The sequence below is a fragment of the Lathamus discolor genome, chromosome 3 (assembly GCF_037157495.1).
Source record: "Lathamus discolor isolate bLatDis1 chromosome 3, bLatDis1.hap1, whole genome shotgun sequence".
Taxonomy (NCBI): Eukaryota; Metazoa; Chordata; class Aves; order Psittaciformes; family Psittacidae; genus Lathamus; species Lathamus discolor.
The window spans coordinates 97,372,896-97,392,707 of NC_088886.1; the positions used below are offsets into that span (position 1 = coordinate 97,372,896).

The 19,812-nt window shown below is 37.8% G+C and overlaps 1 long non-coding RNA gene across 1 annotated transcript in view; it reads left to right on the forward strand.

Annotated features, from left to right (window-relative positions):
- Positions 1 to 19,812, forward strand: part of LOC136011141 (uncharacterized) — a 152,043-nt gene that overhangs the window by 55,037 nt on the left and 77,194 nt on the right. The gene's annotated exons all lie outside the window — the stretch shown is intronic.

Below are 19,812 nucleotides of genomic sequence, written 5' to 3' on the forward strand. Positions count from 1 at the left end.
AGATCTGTATTTTCCAGTGAGGTGTTGTGCAGATGCAGATAAATAACGCAGTACAGCTGATTTAGGTAACTGTATTAATGAATGTTAAAGTAAAACTGTTTAGCAATCAAGTTTGTTTATAGAAATGTGCTTTCTAAAAGTTCTAAAAATGGACCATATGGAAAGTTGTAACTTCATAGGAATTCCTGTTTTATTTGATAGTAGGGGAAATACTAAGCACATGAAAACATTGGCATATCATAAGCAAGAATTTTGTACAAGACCTATAAAGTACTTACTGTTGCAGTTACAAATGCTGAGTTATGTATGGAATACTATTTTCCGTAAGTGTTATTCAGAATTTACACTTGCTTCTTTGAGATTTTTATTCACTTTCTGCAGTACTAAAACAACATTAGAACTCTATATTGCAGAAGATGAGGCAATTTTGGCAAAAAAAATTCTATTAGATAGTCTGTTTATACAACACTTGTTCTCCTAAGTGGCTCTAATGGCATGCTGCTGACCATGTGGAGATCCAGGGGAGATTGCCCCTGCTTATGGGAAATCCAATGATCCTCAGTTTCTCAGCAGCAGGATGATTCTGTCTGGTTGTGACGGGCACCATCATTTTTTTGCCAGTCAGAGCAGATGAAGCTAAATTCAGCCCTGTTGGAAGCAGGCAGAACTTCTTCACTGAAAGAGTTGGACTATTTTTGTCTGAAAGTATCTGGACTGAATCTGGCCTTCTGTGATATAATGAAATTTGAGGTAGAAAAAGGAAAGGCAGTTCAAAGAAAATGTCAGATCTGACCCCTCTAATCTGAACATGAATAACAAATAAAGATTTTATGAAATAATTTTAAAATTTGAGGGTTTAATAAAATGTTTTGTTCAAAGGAAATATTTGCTGTTCTGATTTTTAGTGTTCTTCTACCAATTTATATCCTAGCCTCTTTGTTCTAGGGCTGATTTTGGAAAAAAAAGCTTATGAGAAACTTAGGAAAGAGTCCAATTTTATGATTTAAATCCTGTTCGAAGTTGTCAATACAGACGAGTGATTCTGCCTCAGAAGCTGATATATGCTTGCACTTCTGGACCTGTGCCAAATAAATTCTTCTTATTCCGGCAAGACTAATATATTGAATTATCTATAACCAGGTTGGATGCTAACAGTAAGGACTGTATGTGGAAGAAAGCAGTAAGAGGCAGAAGAGTATATGACTTACAAGGTGTTTCATAGCCAGTGCTGCACTGTTACAAAGCGGATCAAGCTGTGCAGGTGTTGTGGACAGCCCAGCTGTCTGGCGTTACTTGAGGTTTGGGGAATGGCTCTGTGTCATCAGCAGGCCTGGAGCTATCAAGTGGAAGGGTGCAGAGAAGACGGAGTCAGATGAGAAGCAACAGACTCTGATGGAAAGGAGGGAAAATCCTGTGAGATACTAAGGAAAAATAAACCATTACAGTGGGAGTAGCCAGACATTAACACAGTGCCCACACAGGTAGTAGAGTTTCAGTCCATGGAGATACTCAGAACTTCACCACATAGGAGCCTTTTCCAATCTAAATCATTCTCTGATTCTGCATTTCAAATGGCTGACTTCCATCACATTGTTTTTCTTTTTCTCTCCTCTTCATGCTAGCATTGTCGTATCGGAAATCCTTAATACCTTCCTACATACACTTCAAGCAAAAGAGGAAAAACATACATTTTTATATGTATAATGAATGTTGAACTTGACAGCTTATTTTTTACTAAATCAGTGCTAAAGACAAGACAAAATAATTCCAAGTACTCAATTTAATCAGGATTAATAGCCTTTTATTTAAGGTAGGCCTTGCGTATCTCTAGCACCATTCGGCAGCTGGTGTGCATGCCCGGTAATGCAAAAATACTTTATGTTGGAGTTGAGATTTGCTGCACTGTACATTTTGGGCAACTTTGGGTATGTCACACTTCTGGTTTGTGATAAATCACATTTTGTAAAATTACTGGTTGGAAAGAAAAGGAGAAAGAGGTAATGATAACAGCAGGATGTGAGTGTTTAGTTAATTTTAAGTGTGATGCAGTCTGAATTTAACTCATAATATTAATTCTCACTGTTCCATAAGAAAAATGGATCACAATTATGGTCTGTTTTGAAATGGACTTAAGTCAATCAGGTGGATATAATGATAGAAAACTGAAATAAAGAAAGTAATAGCATTCATCAAGAGAAGGAGGTGAGTTTATAAGGGAATGCAGTCTGCACCTTAATCAGGTACTTAATCTTGAAGGGCATTTTTTTTAATGTGGTATGATTGCTAATAATGAGATGCAGCAGCATCCACTACCTTTGTTTAGAAAATGTAGAAGGTGCATGAAATTCAAATCCAGGTGCAGAATGGTCAAGAATTTTGATCTTCACTTTAAGAAACATAATAAATAACACTAGTAAAGCAGATTTTATCTCAACAAGTCTGTGTTGATTCTGATACAACTTCATCACAAATAAATGGGCAAACTGTGTATGTTTTGAGATTGCACTGGATGTAAACCCATAGTTTTGTATGTTTTTAAGTGAAACTCATTCAATGAAAACGCAATCTAGAAATTAAGGGCATGCCATATCCCATTATGAGAGATTTCTGTTTCCTGCTTACCATGTGGCATGTGAAGGGGTTAAAACATATAGAGCTACTGCTCATGGGTGGAAGGTGTCCTTGGGACAGAAACGGTTCAAGGGGGAGTGATGATTTGCTGGTGTGAGCTTCTGATGATGCAGTGCTTTTAACATAATATCTTTCTGGAGGTTTTTGGCAGGGGATTCTCTTGTAGCATCTGACAGTGCAGGAGTTCTCTCCCTCCTGCTGGCAAGCATCATTTCACTTACACTTAGTCAAATTAATGCCTTCTATTTAATACAGTGAGCTGGTTTTCTAATTCCTCTCTTGAAGTCATTAATAATGGTATTGTAAACAATAGACAAACCCTATAGTTTGTCCCAAGGACTGTTTTGAAAACCAAAATAGAAGCAAACAAAGATGACAAAGAAAACCTTTCTGACCATTCAGACTTCCCTCCTGTACCAATGCTAACTTCCTTCTTGCAGAACATTCCATTTTCTTGCCTTTTCATTCACTAGTGTGGTACTGTGGCCAGCCTTAACAGGACAATAATTATGTTTGAGTGAAGTGTTTGCTTGTGCATAGATCAGGAAGCCCTTCACTAACACTGTGCTGTGCAGACACATTTGAGTCAAAATATAATTATTATCTTCTTTCATGGCAAAAAAAACCAATAGTTTCCAGTTACTGCTTACAAATACCAAAGCACAGCAGAGGCTGCAATTTACTTTAGGAATGATTTCCATTATCAATGAATCATCTCTTTCTTTATTAGATGAGAAAGGCAGGCATGCCAAGTCCCAGTGCACTAGCACATTACAGAAAACTTGCAATAAAGATGTGTACTTTTCCACTGCAGTATTTGCTGAATCTCTTTGCAGAAGATTACCAAATTATTGAAAATGTCGTAACCAATGAATTCCCACTTTCTCATGATATGTTAAGTGATTAAATTTCTCAAAATCCATCTAGAGCAGCTCCTGGCTCTTTTTCTAAATGAAATTTAAAATCATATGTTGTTTCAGTCTGGAAAAGCAATAATGGAAAATGTGATCAGAAATGAAACTGTACGCTGCATATCAGATACAAATCCAACTGTAATAATAAAATATTTAGTGTAGAAGTTATGGAGGGAATGGCAGATGTCACAAGGCACCCTTGTTACTCTTGTCACTGTAGGTGGAGCCAAGTTTAAATAAGAGCCATTTATTAAGGAAAATGGCTACTAATCACAGCCAAATAGCCTTTATTTTCCAGGGGAGTACAGCTTGTCTGGTTTGTCTGCAAAAATGTCTGAATAATAAACCACAAGTAACTAGATGGATTTCTATCTGCTTTTCAGCTGTGAATAAATAAGCTTGCCCGATTTAAAATAGATCAGTCTGAAATTTAGCAGCAATAAGGAATGGAAAAAATCACTCAGGCAAATTTATTTGCTTTCATCATAAATTCATAAGAAGAATATTTAAGGCAGGTTATTTTACATGAATGACATAAACACCTAACATTTTCTAAATTACAGCAGTAATGTAATACATGATTTCATCTAGTCCCTGTCCATGCGCTATATGCGTTATTCCATATGCTCAATTTCCTTGCCAGTTACTGTAGGAATTATGCTTGAGTTTCTTGGGCTTCCAGCTACAGCACAATGCTATAATATCCTGTATGTTCTGTTGTTAAAAATAGTATTTCAATTGACTATAAAGGATATTTCTAATAGGAGATGTCAAAAATATCTTTGAATAATGTTATCTGAATAAATATGCAGAGTAAGAAAATGAACACATGTAAAGTGTAAAGAGTCCTTCCTGGTCTTCTTGTATGACCAAGGTTGTATACTTGCCCAGTAGATGGAAAGGTGTCTGGTATGATCTGCCTTTTGCTTTCTATTAGTATGAATTGTCAAGATCTCTCAGGAAAATAAACGTCCAAATATTTCTCGTAGAAATTTTGAGTTTAAACAAATCTCTAGAGTACCTAAACAGATTTTTTTCTTCTGGTAACTAGTAATTCTTTATCTGTTGCCCTGCCTCTGGCTATGTATTCCTTCCTTTGTGCTAGAAACAATGTGTATGTGGCCACATGGTCACAGCTGGATTACAAACACCATTTAGATAAACTAACCAAGAGGAAAAAAGCTATGAAAAAAATTCAGCATTGTGGGTGATAAGGTGGTCTAGCTAAGTGTAAAGCTGAAAAAGATGGTCTATCACTGTGTCAGGATCATGTAGTGGAGGCTGATTGACTTCATCGTGTTCGGGTTGTCTGTGGTTTGGTTTTTTGGTGGTGTTTTTTTTTTTCTTTCTGTCTTTAAGAGGGTATTGTGTGTGTTTCAAAAGAGTTGAAATCACCACAAATAGATTAGGGCAGAACAGATTGGTTCATCTAAATAGTTTCTTTTCCATATCATGCAACTAACTTCATTTGAAATGACCAAATGATGTAGAGAAAGGAGAAGTTGAATTCCCAATGATAATCTCCTTTGCAATGTGGTCTTTGCACTTTACTATGAACCCCATAACAACTTCCTCCACAAATGGCTCTAGCCTAAGAAAGGATTAAGAAGTCACTAAACAAAATTACTCTGCAGAGCACAAGCCCATCTTCTCCTTCCTTTGGAGGCTGCCCTCCTTGCTTGCTCTCCAGTGCTTTCATGCTCTGTTTCAAAGCCTGGCTGCTCTATGAGCTCTGTCAGCTAAGCCCCCTGTGACTGCTGTGCCTCCATCAGGATTGCCAGTACCCTTGGCACTCGTGGTGGTGGTGGTGAGCAATTCAAGCCACACACTGGTATGAATTTGGATATTTGCTCTCTGCATTACTTGTCCCTTATTATTTATTCCTATTATTTATACCACTTCATGGGCATTCTGTGTATTGTTCTTTGGGTGCCTCTTGGTAACAAATGATTAATTATATTTATTTAAACTTTTTCATTTACTAAGTTATAATGCAAGTTTCTGACTGTCCCAGCTGGAGACATCCTGGCTATTTACTGAGTTTCTCTAGATTCCTTATTAGAGCTGATGAATTTTCAGTTGCTAAAGCAAGGGAAACCTTGGGATAATTTTTTTTTCCTTAAAGTCCTCAAGTTGTATTGCAACATCGGCTTGGATAGTGAATATGTTCAGGTCAGCAAACTTGAAAGCAAGGTGGGATATGTTAAAGATTAATCATAATTTAGAGCAGGTTTCTGAACTGCTATTGCAGTGGTGAGAATTTGGAAAAAGTGGGACTAACAGGAAGGTAGATGTGATCTAGTTTTCTTTTTGTCTAACTCATGTGCCTTGCATCGTATCTATTCACACATGTCTACCCACTTTTAGGGATAGAATATCACCTCCAGATTTAAACTGGAGTTGCTGCATGTTCCAGCTGTTCCTAAGTAACTTCAGGAGACAATGATTTATTTCAAATCAGCAAGATTTTCATCCCTTCTTCCTTCTGCCCCCCAGTTGCAAATTCCCAACCTGATTGACAGTTAGCAGTCTGATTGAGTGGATGTAAACAAGTGAAGGAGCTTTCTTCAGCAGCTGCAAATACTTTACTGCTAGTTCTTGTACATGTAGTTTCTTGAATATCAGCAGCTTATTGCAAGTCTTATATTGTGTGGTCATCAGTGTTGCATGATAATTGTTTTAAGGAATTATCTGTTAAGAAAAATCAAGGTTTTATTAAGACACAGTGAATAAATTTATTTACAGTAAGATTTGTCAAGGATAGAGACTAGAAAATTGAACAATGGGTGTTATAACTAACTAGATTCTCAACTTTGGCCTAGGGAAACTGCTTCTGTCCCTCTATCTACAGAAATACCAAACTTAATCTCTGAAATGTTTTGAGATCCTTGAAAATCTCTCAGTGAGGAATAGGTATCAGTATTTCAATAATTTTTTAGATTATACGAGTCTTGTCAAATGGGTATAATACTGACCTGACCTCTAGAGGGCCTATGAAGTTTAATATTTCCTCACCTTATATCCTTCTTTGGCAAAAGGCCGTATGCAAGAGCAGCATGTCGTTATTGTCATAGCACGTTGGAAATCTCCAAGACTTCGGTGTTCAAGGCCAGGTTGGATGAAGCCTTGTGTGGGATGGTTTAGTGTGAGGTGTCCCTGCCCATGGCAGGGGGGTTGGAACTAGATGATCTTGAGGTCCTTTCCAACCCTAACTATTCTATGATTCTATGATTCCCTTGTTCCTGAAGCAGAATACCAGTTGTTCACCAAGTCCCTGAAAACTCCTGAAACCTTCTGCCTTTGTTACTTTTACTTCATAGTTTTTGTTGCTTAGTGTATTAGAAAACATGACATGGAGGAGAGAATTTGTGGGGTTTTAGCTGCATGTCTGAGGTACAGTAGTTGCATAGTAAGGATGATATTGCATTTACTTTAACTGATAGTTTTGTGTGTGGACATGTGTACCTTGGCTTAAGTCTGCTTTATATCTGTTCAGCTTGCACCTGCTAAATTGCAAAAAGCAAATCCTCCCTACAAACACTAACTATGGATATGAGAAAACAAGCCATGAATTTTTCTGTTAATGGGCTCCACATGTTCTCAGATCTGCCTTCATGTTTTGTCTGTTCCCCTAATCAGCAATTTGAGAATTGTACAGCAAATTAGAAGAGCTTTCAATAATCATAAATAAACATGAAACAATTATGACAATGAGATGCCTTTGAATCCCCTCAGATTCAGAGAGAATTGGAGAAAACTAATTTCCTGAAGACTTTTTCCATTCATTCTGCATAATCTCTACTGAACCTTGCTCGTATTCCCATAGGATGGCTTCCCCAGTCAGCACATCTGCAGAGGTGTGTGGTTACTAGGCTGTGTTACAGCCCAGAGCACCTTCAGCTGTGACTTGTAGTTGATCTTGTCCAGTTTAACCACCTCTAACTACAGAAGGCTAATAATGAGCAGGCTGCCATAAGCTTTCAAAGAAACGGCAGGAAACATCTTAATCCAACTGTCAGTCTGAGCACGTACCATAGGCGCTTGCTCTCTCGGATAGCCTGGAGCTTAAAAGCACTGTTCTTTGCCAAGGAAGAGGCGGCTATCTTCAATCTGGCATCTGAAAATGACACAGAGATCTATCAAACAGAATTAGGAGCACAGATCCTTCCTGTTCTGTTTAGCTTTGTAATTCAATCTGAGTCAAACCAGAGGCCTGGCCTGAGAAGTGCTCCTTCAAATCTAATGAAGCAGTCCTCCGATTTACCATCATGCAAACATTAATATGTAAACTTCCTATGTATATCAAAGATATAAAGGCATATTGTGTATGACAGGAGTTATTTGTCAAGGTATACTAAACCTGAAGCTCTCCTTCTACTGCATTCTTCTCACTCTCTGTGGGCTTCCACAGCTACCTTTCTGTTGGTTCTTTCCATGTTGCTCCAGAGATCCTGACTGAATATCTACCCTATGCCTAGGTACATTCCTAAAAAGAGACTTAGAAATGGCACAGAGAGGTTGTGAAAAAACTTCTCTCAGCTGCCAGTAACCTGTAAGGTTTGAAAAGTCTGCTTATGACTTCATTGATTTTTGTTGTAACCGTTCTATTTATATGCTTTTGTACGGGGAACAAACTCAATGTTTTTTTGTGCTATCCTGAATGTGACCTGTGATAAGACTATGCAGATATTTTGTCTATTGTTTTTTCTTTCTACTTTTTTGTATGTTCTCAGCTTGATAAGTTACTTTGAAAGTACAATGATAGTATGGACATGAGAGATGCTAGGAAAAATGTAAGAGAATGTGTGTGTGAAGGAGGAACTCAAAATTCCCCAACTCAGCATAACTTTTCTAGAATGCTCCATTCTTCCTGGAATGTTGGTTCATATCTGCTTTGCAGTGCTGGTATAATTGTGAATGCGTTTATACTACGTATTTGCTTAACAGACTAGAGATGCAGTTACTGGGATAGAGCATTTACTAGCTTCCCCTAAAATGGCTGATGCAAAGAATCGTTGACCAAGGATATCTTCATGTGACTTTAGTTGCTTTATGTTTTTGTTCTGCCTTGCTTCTGTTCCACACTTGTTTGCCTGTGCCATGCCTGATGTCTTGATTGTAAGTTCTCTGGTAGAAGCTGTCTGTGTAATTTATCTGTCTAACATGTCACAAAAGGCCACCAGCCTCTGCTGGGTTTTCTGGGTGAAACTCTTAAAAACATTGAAATCTTTCTGAAGAATAGTTTTGAGCCTTTATTATTCTGTGAAATTCTGTCAAAATGTTGGAAAAAAAAATAATAAAAAATAGCATGTTTCTTTTGTTATGGTTTAGGATCTAGTAAAAAATCAATTAAGGAACAGAAGCCTAATCAGTAATGCCTTCCTTCTGTGGAGTCATTTAGCAGCTAAAGTTCTCATCATGTCTTTTGGGTTTGTATCAGTTTACTCCATGAGAGAGTTTTAAAGATGAAGACATCAAAAGTCATGAAAGATTAAGAAACATTCTGAAATGGTTTGTGGCAACACAGTGGAATTATAACAAATAACACAGTAGAAAAGCTTAAAAAAAAATCATGAATGCCTTCTAAAAAGGTTGATATTGCAGACTTAGGCTCTTAAGAGTTATGCATTCTCAAGAGAAATACCATTTAACTCTTTGTTTTCCACTGGAGCTTAATATTGGTGCATGGCATTAAAACCAATCTAACTCAGGCTGACTTACAGATCTTGATTTTTGGGCTGTTTTAGTTTGAGAATCAAACTTTGCTGTGAGGCTTTTTAACAAAAGCTGAGGCATGTACTCCATTCCCTACTTTAACCTCTATAGCTTCCAAAATCCTTGGGAAATACTGAAAACTGATTTTCCACTTGGACTGCAACTGAGCAGAAGACAGCACAAGCAATAAAGTGTAGCATACTAGTGCATTCATTTAGTGCAAACTTTCATATTTCTTTAGTTCACCTGTTGGCAGTCTTCAGTAGCTGCACTTTTTTTCATCTAACATGAAGAGGTATTAAACACTGAAACGGAAATGAGGTAATGTGAGTTAATTCAATTTTCTTATGAGAGAACACAGCACTGGAATATTCCTTTTCAGCTGTGATGGGTGGGAAATTCAGGGATTCTCTTTTTTATCTACATGTTGTTTTGCCAAGTAATTTTCCAGTAATTCAGAAGTTGGCAGCAACGAAAGGCTGCAGCAGGAGCAGCATGGTGCTCTGACAGCTGGATGACTCCAGCATAGGCAGCAGGCCAGTAAAGGCCAACTGCAGTGCAAAAGTGACCTGATTACTCTTCTGAATGGGAACAGCAGGCTGATCTTTTCTCTGTAGATTACTGTCACCCTTCTGTAATATAGAAATCACTCCACATGCCTCTGCATCCCTGGTTTTCTCCTGCACTGCTCATGTCTGTTTAGGCATGTATTGGCTAAGTACCTAGTTTGGTGCGTTTTGGGCTGCACTGACTTTCTGTCTAATTCTTCTGCTGAAGTCTATTTGCCTGACTTCTGGAAATGGAATCAGAGAAAGCAGCTAAAAAGAAAACCTTTCAACCCTTTTTCTGTGCTGGAGCTTTCTTTGGAGATAGCTTTTGCAATTTGAAGTAAATGTTAGAGTGCTGTGCTATTTGACTCTTACATTTTCTAGCAGTCTATGGTGTGTGTACATACAGATCACTTCTTCCTCACAGGCACAGAAGGCAGCAGAGCTCTGATTGCATTGGAACTATGATTCGCATTATCAAAACACTGCACAAGGAATCACAGCTCATTTCCTTTTGCTTCTCTGGATGGATTAGATCTCTTAGTTGTTTTGTATTCTATAGTGTTTATGCCAGGAACTATTTCTTCTTATGTTACTACATATGCCTTACACGCATATCTGGCTCAATGAGAACTGCATGTCAGCAGTAGATTCTAAGCACGCACATGTTTTAAAAGAAGCTGTAATTGGGGATGATATGTCCCTAGCACAACAGCCTGCTGCCTATCTTTGAGGTGGATGACCCTTGTTTTCCAATCTGGAACATTTTTTAGCGTAGCCCTCTTCAGTGTAGGATCAGGAAATGTCTTAGGTTGCTATCAGCACTTTCATTCCTTATTGTGGCTGGAAACAATTGTAAAAGACTGAGACTGGAAGAATTGTTAGCCCAGAAGTGCTCAGGGTACAAGTAGCAGATAACAGAGAACGACTTTTCTCTCTCTGTAGGTAAATTGACATTATCGCTGAAAACGGTGGCAACATTTAGTAGTGCAACACAGCTCTCAGTCTCGGGCAATGTGCTCAAGTCCAGGACTACATTAACTTGTTTCTTTGGGACATCACAGAACTATTCCAGGAAAACAACCCCAACTTTTCTCCCTTTCCCCCCCTCCTTCATTCTTCCTGCTTTGGGTTAGAACACTGGATGCCTATTAGGTGGTTAGGTGGAAATGATTCATATGTAAATAGCAACTGTTCACTGGCAGTGAGATCCTCAGTGCTGGTTTTTTTTTCCTGATGTTCATATGAAAACTCATGTGGGTTTGTTTGTTTTATTTTAATTTTTTCCTTCAGGTGCTTGTAACTGGGCCATATTTAGGGATTTTTTTTACATGCAGACACAAAACACAGACTCTGTTCTGCCAAAGTTCAAGTTTCTGCAGAATAAGAAATAATAAAAAATTTCTGTACGTCCTCAGATTCCTGTAAAACATGGACAAAGTGATTGTATTTCTCAATAACCATGCTTCTGGAAGTATTCAACTTTCAACAAGAATTGTTAAAGGCAGACATCAGTATGCAATATTCATCCCAGGTGGCAAAGGTATAAAAAGACTGAAACTAGGGGTCATATAATAGGAAGTATTGAGCAACCTTAATAATAGGTGGTGCTATCAGACTTGCCTATAAATAATCCATGTTGTCAGGAAACTAATGGATATTCTGCATTCAACAATCCTTGAAGAGTCAAGAGTAAGTGGTTCACCAGATTTTCATTATTGATGTGCCTGCAGCTTTGTTTAAATATTATGCCTGCTTTTGGGACAGGGAAAAGCTGTAAGAATCATTTCACCACTGGTGCTCTGTGATGGCTACCTTGCATTGCACTGACAGCTGAAATCCTGTGAGTACGTGTTCATAACAGAAGTTACCACAGCTTAGGGAAAAGATGTAATCAAAATGTTTTAGGGCTTTCTGGGAATAATGGATCGCCATGAAAATCTGAGAGAAGTGATGTTTATCTAAAAAAAAAAAAAAAAAAGTAGGTGTGGATTTTTCAAAATTTATTTATTTATTTATTTATTATTTATTTATTAACGTAGGGGTAGTTTCTATCACTTGCTGACAGAGGGGGCTATCTGTCCATGCTTAAGCAGAACATCCTCCAGTCCTGAAACACAGCAGGGGAACTGAAGTCACTCCCAACAGCAGTATGGTGCAGAGGGCAAGGAAGGGAGAAACACATGATCTAAAAGTGTTATGGTGAATTTGATGGGAATAATGGATGCCCTTCCCCAGGACCTAAAGGGGAGAAAAATATTTGACCTCTTGGATCACTAAAAATACTTACTAATTTCATTTTTTATTCTTTTTTTTTTTTTATTTTTTGGTAAAAAGCCATTTGTTAAATACAAACGGGATAGCATTGCAAACTAAGAGAATATGTTAAGGTGTAAGATTTCAGCCATTGTAAAAGGATAAACAGGAGGTATGCATGAGCAATTTTGCTCTGTGGTGGTAATTTGTTTTAAAGGCAATGTAGCCTTGTACACTTTAGCTGATTTTTCAGGCCTATTCTTGAAGAATGCTGCTAAGGGCAATTTGAAAGCAGAAAAAAACAACCTCAAAACCAGCAGAATCTTGAATTTCTGTTTTAAGATTCCTGGAAGAATGCGAGATGCATCAATGAAACTACACTAGAATAGCCACTGAATAGAATTATTTCTTGAAGGGTGCTGTGGAAAGTGAAAATATAAATTTGATGTGTGCCTTTATGTTACTTTGAAAGTATGGGGGGGGGGGGTGTGGAATTTAAAATGACAAAAAAAACCCCTAATCCTAAGACATCTAGATAATGAAAGAGCAGAATTGAAACCTGCCATAAACTACCCTATTTTAATAGAAAAAATTTTTGCTAGAGTGTTCTCATTTGAATACAGTACTTTTAATTTACTTATCCATGCATGCACTCATCTAGCTAATAAGCTTAGCTCAGTCTGGATCTAAGACTGAAAAGAAATATCAACACCTTCTGAAGACTTAAGTGGGATTTGATCACGCTGAGGTGTCCTGGCTGTGCTGCAGCACCAGAGTGCTTACCATGATCTAGTTGCCCAAATATTTTCCTTTAAGGTGTTTCTTCTTTCACTGCCGATGCATGATTACCTAGGTGCAAGTATGCTTAGGTGAGTGTGCCGGATGCTGTAGTTGTAGCAGGGGTGGTATAATTAGGCTGTTCTTGGCTAGAAACTGGAGTACTGCATTTTGAAATTAAACACTACTGGATATATGTTGGGTTCATGTTTCAAAAGTAAGATGCAAGATCTGTGCATTCAAATGCAGTCTGTCTGTATTTCTTCTATGTGGGTTCTTGGTTCCCCCTTTCCTGCCCCCACATGTCTATGTTAACTAAAGGCTACAGGAAAACCCACGTAATTAAAAGGCACTGAGGTCATGAGCTGGTTATGAGACAATTTAGGTTTCTTGTGCAGGCCTGCTGGGTCGACAGAGATAGAAGTCTGCTTTCGATAGGAACAATGATCTTCTATTGTAAGACATGAAGGAGGAAAACATGATTTAGGAAAGTCTAGTGCCTCACTGAGGTTTAATTGGATTTTCAGAGATGCATATAGCATGCTGTTTCACTTCAGGATGCACAGGGTTGATCCTGTCAGCACTGAAGTATTACATCTGAGATGTATCACAGTTAAAGTAGCATCCCAGTTGAAAATAACATCTGAGTAAGCGTTTACTCAACTGAGAAACTAAAATGTGGAAAATACTGCTTGAAAAGCTGCTAATTTCCATGAAATATAACTAGGGGAAAAAAAAAAAAAAAAGACAATTTCCTGAAATTCCATTTAGCTTCACAACTTCATGGTTCTCAAAAATCCCACGAGGAATAAGCTCTTCGTGAGAATGTCAGCTGGCTTTCAGGTGCGAGCAGCTATGGGACAGCAGATTTTAGTTATCTACCTATCTAGTAGCTGTGCTTCTCCTATCATCAATACATGTTCTTCACCAATCTCTAGAAGTTCTATTGGTTATATAGGCAGCTTAAGCTATATTTTACCTATATAACTATTTTATAAGCGAAATACCATAAGTAATCACACTTGTGTTTTTGCACAAGATAGGTATTTGTAAACACCACTTTCCTCACTTTATTTTGGAATTCACTATGAAGCTTCATTTTGGTATGAAACAAGGCTCGGACACTGCCAAAGCTTAAGGGTTGTTTCTCTCTTGTAGTACTCTGTGCTGTTTAGCTCCCCTCTTTCGTTTCTGTAGTGCAATAACTGGCATTTGTGTAACTTAGGATGTGAAACAAAGGCAGCTTGATGCCCATGTTCTTAGGGAGATGCGGTGTCTCCTGTTAGTAGGTGAAACTTAGATTTACACTGACATTTTGCTTGGATTATCTTCTAGCTGATAAGCCAGTCCTGTTTCATAGATGTATAGCAGCAGATCGTTTATTTCTTTATCCCAACCGATAGTTCAGTATGATTACATGAAATCACTTGTACAGCCTTAGGACAGGTAAAAAATAATGGTGTAAAAGACACTAATATTTTCAGGGAATATTATGTATGCATCAGACAAGGACGACGGCATTTGCCTATCGTAGGAAAGTTGAATACTAAATTTTTTTAAAGTATTTTTTAGAATCTATGCCCTTGGGTGATCTTTTATGCTGATGACAAACCTTAAACTATTTTTTTAAACATTTTTCATGATACAATAATAATTAATGGAATTACAAGGTCCTCCAAGGAGAGCTGCTTTTGCCATGCTCTTCTGAGCATCTCCAGGTGGAGATTCCAGATTCTCTGGGTAGTGTTCAGCCTCATGTGGAAAAATCCTTATATATTGGCTTTTTTGTGCAGTGAGGTTTTGATGTTCCGGTTTGGGGTTTTTTGTTTGTTGTGATTTGGTTGTTTTTCTTTTTTTCCCCAAATAGATCTTCATTGTGAAATGTAAACATTTTGCAAATAATATGGTTTCTGAAAAATTAAATATAGGAGGCTTGAGGCCCTCCTATTTTATTTTTATTTATTTTTTTTTAATTTTATTTTTTTTTTACTCTGTGGCTTGGTATTGCTCAAGGCTTCTGGGGTCAAGTGTTTGCAGCCAACAAACTCCTGCTGCGCACTGAGCTGGGCTGCCATGAAACCTGGCTGTTGCGAGGCTGTGTCTGTGTGACAGGGCCGTTCAGCATGGGAGTGGCATGCTTGTCTAAGGCCTCACAGCTAGGAACCACTGGCAGCAACTGGCTGAAGCAGCTGGACAGCTGCTTGTGGCACTCATTGTTCAGGATTTTTATCACTTTTCTGCCCCAACCTTGCTACCAAGATGTTAAAAATGTGATAATGCCCTTTGAGATTAATAAATATGTCAAATTTGCCATTTAGCAAACATATGGCCCACTGCTATTTCCAGTTAAGTGGGTATTTTTAGTGGATGTGCATTCATAAGCAAGTCAGATGCCCAGAGAAAGATGACCTGGGACTTGAAAGAGAGTCATAATTTAAATTTACATGCAACTTTATTTACACATTTTAACAACTTATTTCATCTTTTGTTATAATATTTGAAAAATATTGGGCAGCTGCTTCAGAATTGGTGAAAATTTTGTATTCTTTTTTTTTTTTCATTCTTTATTTTTTTTTTTAGTTGTATGGGAAGCCCATTCAGATTATAGGTAAAGTATCTCTTATTTAAGAAAACCCAACAGCAACCAAACAAAAACCAAAAACCAAAAGCCCACCAAAGAAACGACTGTGGTTATTTCCAAATCAAAACAAATAGCTGAAAGAATGGAAGTGCAGACTATCCAGAAGGTCATTTTTTTAGTTATCAAGGAACCAAATTAGGTCAGAGCTTCAGTATTGTTATTATCTATCTCCTTTTTGCTTAAATGTCTTCCATTCAAGATTAATATTTTTCCATTTCATTTTTTTTTTTGCTTTACCTCCATCAATGAGTAAAAGACTAATATAAAGCCAGTAAACTCTGACTTGTTGAACCATTTCCTGTGGGCCGAAGCTCAAGCTTAACGTAGCACGTGAATCTCAACCTAACGACATGTCATGTGACACACATGCCATGATTAATTTTCTTTCAATTTTTCTGTGTAAGATGCATTTATCAGTCTTTAGCTCAACTGCTTATATTAATATTTTCTTGAGAGTCAAATGTCACCCACCTATGACAGGCTGTGAATCATGGATCCATGATTCTATTTAATGCAGCTTGGTAAGGGAAAAAGCAGCAAGTGCTTTATGAGCAGCTGATATTACTTTAAATAGCTTTACATGGAGTGGTGATGTCCTGACTCTTCTGAATTCTAATACGCTTCTTCCTACATCTCTGTATGAGGTTAGAGTCCATTGATCTGCTTCTCATTTAACTAACATCTGAATTCTTCTGCAGGTGCAGGATTTGTTTTGATGTACTCCCTTGATCTTGACCCATATCTGAATAATTGAGGATTAGGTAGAATCTTTTATAAATGAGCTAATCATTATACATTAAAACCTATTAGAGTCAATTTGTTTAATTCCCAGTAGAGCTAGTAAAGTCATTATCTGTGTCAAAATCTTCACAACAAAAGGACTGGCTGTAGAAAAGAAGATAAGCATCTTTCCCTCCATCTCCCTCCCTCCCCAGCAGTACTTTTAGAGAATATCCTATGCAAAGGGCACTATGTGGAATTGGTTCTGAGAGCAGGTGTCAGATTTGTCAGTAACTACCTAAATGTCAGTGGTTCAGGTGTGGATTTTATTTTTTTCAATCCTTTAAATGAAGCGTGGTGAACATTGATACAAGGGTGCTAATGGTAAAATGATTCTGACAAGGCATCTTTGTCAATATTTACAACTCTGTGAGCAGTAGTCCAGCAAAATTAGGGTATGTCAAATCTGCAGCAGCACTGGAACAGTCAGTGCCCCATCTGTGTAACCCTGTCTGCAGAAGACATTGGCTCTGCTGTCACCTGCAGATTGGGTTTACAAAGCAATACTATCTTCTCTGAATTCCCTGTGCGCAGGGTGCAGTGTTAGCCTGTAGATCCACAAACTGTCTGACTTGTTTAGCACAGGACCTGGGAATGGTGCTTTAAGATAGCATGGAAAAATTATGTCTAATTTTTAATGACATTTCTTGTTTGAAAAAAAGACATCCATAGGAAGGTTAGCATACCTATCACCTTGAACTAACCAGTTGGGAAGTGAAGATTTATGATCCAATAACTTAGAAAATATGGCAGAGCAGAGTTAAGGTGCCTGTACTTAGCAAAAATATTGTGGTCTACAGGGGACTAAAAGTTTTACCAGAGTTGCTATGGAAGATGTAGATTGTCTTTCATGGAATTGTGCCATCTTATCTCATGGTACTCTTGACCAGGTTAAAGGGTGTAGGTCGTTGAAGGGCACATTACTTGTTTACCTTCAGTGTGAAATGAAGATAAGTGCATACGAGCTCTGGAGTACAACAGACTTTCTTTTTTCATGCTAAGCATTGAGGTTATGCAAAGCAAGGAGCAAAATAGTCATTTGCACTAGTATTCTACATGTGTCATGTACTGCTGCATACACTGAACTGTTTACAGACAGGACTGTTACTTAAGGAGTGGTTATAGGATTTCTAGGGAATGGATGGAGCAGGAAGCCTGACAGGAGAGATGCAGTTTGCTGGTGCTTACCATTAAATCTTCCCTAAAAGTAACCCTTGAGACAATGGTCTTTCCAAACGTACCAGACAGTTTGGAAACAGTGGTTTCCAAACAGTGGTTTTCAGTGCAGTTCTAGCAAACTTGTTGCCTTTAGGAAACTTAAGAAAATACGTAATAAGATTTAAACTCTTTTTCAGTTTAACTACCTGATTTTGCTACTTCTCATCTTTGATATTGGGAACTCTTAGCTAGTATCCAAACTTAATCATGCTACATATAGCTCCCCTGGCAGTTTCAGAGCTGCAAGTAGAGACTACTTCCAGTTTGTCAGGTAAGTTCTAAACATAAATTTGTTTATTATGGTACACATAGTACCTCTCATGTTCTGAAAGTACCTGCACACGTGAATGGCAGTTTACCTTTTAATTTAATTTTCATACATAGTAGAATGGAGAAGTAGAAATCACATGTTATGGTATGGGACTTTACGCAACAAGCAGTAAACAAATCGGGAGGTTTAACTTGTTGTTTGGGTTCCACCCCCCCCCCCTTTTTTAAAATTATTATTATTGTTGTTGTTAAATAACGGGTTATCAGTGCATAACATTGCAAATGCAAAAGGTTTAGGAATTGCTAACCTCTTGTGGGAGAGGATCTTTCCTTTTGCAATATCTAGAACAAACATAATATACATAGCCAGTTGGATGCGGATTTCAAGTGCAAATGTTTCTGCTAGTAACCTTGACCCATAGATAAAGAAACTAAATTTGTTGAGTGAGACTGGGGTCATTTAGCCTCTGTGCTAATTTGCTTCTTGTCCATTGCTAGGCAGATGCTGCCAAATACAGTGCGTCAGATTGCACAGTGAGAACATGATATGTTTTATCACTGTCTGTCTGCCAAGTCTATTCTATGTCATATTTTGAATGTTTTAAAGTTCCTAAAAGAGGGGAGAGAATCTGGTGTTTTCGTATTCCTCACTGGCAACCTTTTCTGTTACATATTAATTAAAAATATTCTTTCAATAAAATCAGGATTTCCTGCTAATAGCATGATACATCATTATTTATATTCTAATCCTTTGAGAGTATTTAGCCATGGGCAATGTTGGGATTTTATAACTTGCACCAGACAAATTAATCTTACTGAGATGATGTAAAACAGATTGCTGTTTGTTTCAAGGTGTGAGAGATTATCTATTTTCTATTTATTGAAGTGGGCAGTGAAGTAAGAGGAGGGTCAGCTGAATTTAAAAGCATATGCAAGTTGCTGTAAGCCTAATACCCAGAAAAATATTTTAATCTTTATTAAGATAGGAACAGAACTAGACCACTCAATTTAGTGGTCTCTTGTTTTCCTGTGTTTATTAAGCTAAAGCCTGTGACTTGTATGATGGCTTAAGAGAAAATAGGTGATACAATTTTTGAGACAAGGACTCTTCAGGATTCACTATCTAATTCTTGTTTATTAGCACTGTGCTGCTATGAACTCTCCATAAAGGTAATGCCCGGTGAATACTTCTCTGGAGTGGGAGAGCAACCTCCACACAAAGAATATTTGTCACAGCTTTGATCCCTGCCTGCAGACATACCCTCCCTTTGCAGAAGAGGAGAGGCTTGTGCTGCATATGCATTATGATGGAGCTGGACTCCCTCTGTGCACAGTCACAGATCATGCTGCTCAGAATGGTTGCTCTAATTCATGTTGAGTTTATGGAGGTCAGCCTGTGACTGAGAATCAGAGGATTTGTCCTGACATTGCACCTTTCCTGTGTTCTCAGCCAGAAGTGGAGCAGAGAAAAACTGCATCTATATTAACTGTAGAAGAATTTTCTGAAGCTGTCCTAGAGGGCACTAAATCAGCTGTGCTATTGATTTTGTAGAAAAGACAGCTGCAAAGCAGGAGTGAGGACTTCAATAATCAAAATCTTTAGTTTTAAGCTTGATATAATTGAAGCTACTTTGTTGTATACTCAGATAACCAAACAAGGTGAATTGTCTAATGAGTGCGCAACTTAAATAGCTGTGTTATGTTACTCTTGAAAAACCTGAACAGGAAGCTGGGCAGGTGAACGTATTGAATTTGTTGAGTTAGGTAAGTAAAAATTTGGTCGCGTCATTCTGTCCATCCCAGCTTGAGGAGATGAGGGAAGGAATGGCTCAGAATAACTGTAACCCAATGTCTTAACCCCATCATGTTACTGGCTGTAAAAGCTGGGTGCAAGCAGTACTTGCAAAGTAGGTCTTTAATTCCTTTCTGAATTTTGCACTGTACCAAAACTGTATTATTTTTTTTTTACATTATTTTCAGTAGCTACTTAAATTAATAAAAATGAAAGCCCTCTCAATGTTAGTTGTTGGAAGCCTTGCTTCTTTGTGTATTTTATCATCTA